Raw genomic sequence first — 2,145 nt, forward strand, 5'->3', positions numbered from 1 at the left:
CTTCATTCTTTCCTAAATGTTGGACCTGGAAGGATTTCTTTTATACTGACTAAATACACATGCAACTGAGCCCTTCCTTCAGAGCTCAAGATTCATCTCGTCTTTCCCACAGCTTTGGTTGTGGTGACACAGCCACATCTCCTGAGTACAAGCCACATAGGAGTTCTTTCTAAAAGGGGTCTGCGTGGTCATTATAATAGAATCAAGTCTTTATGGCTGTGTGTGTGCATGTGCGTGTGCGTGTGTGTGCGCGTTGCTAGAGAAGGGGCAGGAAGGAGGATGTGGAGTGAGTTATTGAGATGGAGTGTTCAAGGGAGTACAGGAAAAGAATGTGGAAGATTTATATATTTTTAAAATATTTTAAATGAATTTTACCAGGTATACTTGAGGTCCGGATTCTAACTGGTTGGAAAAGTGAATCACTGGAACACCTTCTCACTAAAACTCAATCCTGACCCCGATTCCCACGGCATCCCTGCCCTGTCTCCTTGCCTTCTCCGTCGAGCCCCTGAAAAGTGGAGGCTCACTCTTTCCACGCCTCACCTCTTAGTGATGACTGAGCACATGGAAATCCGTCTCCTGCTCCACTCACTTCCCTGCAGCTATCCTGGCCAAGGTCGCTGCCCACTTGCCAACTGTGAAAAACAATTTTAGTTCGTTCATTCCTGAGTCTGTTTACTGCACTTGATACAGCGGACTACTCACTCTTCCTTGCGACTCTCCTCAACGTCTCTGACATGGTAGCTCTCTGCTTTGGCTCCTACCTCTCTCTGTCCATTTGTGGTCTTACTGTGGGCTCATCCTGCCAGCCCTGAAATTGTAGGGAAATCTTCCTGGGGTTCTTCTCTTGATCCAGTGCTCTTCTCACTCTCCAGGCCTTCCCTAAGCAATGCAAATGGCTGCTGGGCATCAACATCTATATCTATAGTTCTAACCCCTGCCTCCAGCGTCCCCACACTCATGCCTCCTCCTGCCTGTGCATCTATACTGTAGAGTGCTCAGAGCAATCAGAAGTCCAACAAATCGAACACTGAGGTGGTCATCCTGCCCCTTCCCTCTTCTGCTTCCCTAATCCAACTGTCGTTTCCACATATTTCACATCAGCTAAAGATATGATCTTCTGTCCACTCACAGGAGCCATAAATCAAGGAGCCAAATTTCAATTTACTGTTTTCCCTCACTCCACATCCAATGTCAGCAAGTTCTGTTGATTATGCCTTCTTAACAACTCTCCAGTTGGCCCCTTTATTTCCTAACTCCTACCACAGCTACAGTTTACACTCAGAGGCAGAGCTGCAGAGAGGGGGTTTCTGGACGCAATAGTCCACATCTCTCTTAACTTTCTAGTATCCAAGGAAAGAGGACTCTGGGTCCACTTTGCAGTCAAGACCTAATGTTGACCTTTGTACACACAGCCATCCTTTGCTTTGAGCCTATCAACACTCTGCCTTATTTAATGTTCACCTAAACTCCCCCTTACCCCCAATCCTATAATAACTCGTTCTTTTCCTTTGTTTGGTGAGATGCCTCATGGTTCCTCTGGGGTTTGGTCTGTCTTGTTGCAATAAGTCAACAAACCTAATTTTGTCAGCAACGTACTGAGTACCTACCATGAGCCATGCACTCTTCTAGGGACTGCCAATACTGCAGTGCATCCTATAGTCCCTTAAAATAATTTCTGCTTATTTTTATTTATTCCTCTCTCTAGACTGCCTTCTTATCAGTATATATGTACACAGAAATGTCTGAAATAATATTCACCAGATACTACCGGTGTAAACCTTGAGGTGACTTGTGGCTTTCTTCTTTAATCTTTCACTATTGCTTGAGTTTTTAATATAATAAGCATGTCTCATTTTAATTCTTTTTTTTGTGCGTTAGCAAGATGGCCCTGAGCTAACATATGCTGCCAATCTTCCTCTTTTCGCTTGAGGAAGATGGGCCCTGAGCTAACATCTGTGCCAAGCTTCCTCTGCTTTGTATATGGGATGCTGCCACAGCATGACTTGATGAGCAGTGTGTAGGTCCACACCCGGGATCCAAACCTGCGAACCCCAGGCCACTGAAGTGGAGCACATGAACTTAACCACAACATCACTGGGCTGGCCCCTTAATTCTTTAAAAAAAAATATTTTCAAAGAAACA

This window comes from Equus asinus, chromosome 21 (assembly GCF_041296235.1).
Source record: "Equus asinus isolate D_3611 breed Donkey chromosome 21, EquAss-T2T_v2, whole genome shotgun sequence".
Taxonomy (NCBI): Eukaryota; Metazoa; Chordata; class Mammalia; order Perissodactyla; family Equidae; genus Equus; species Equus asinus.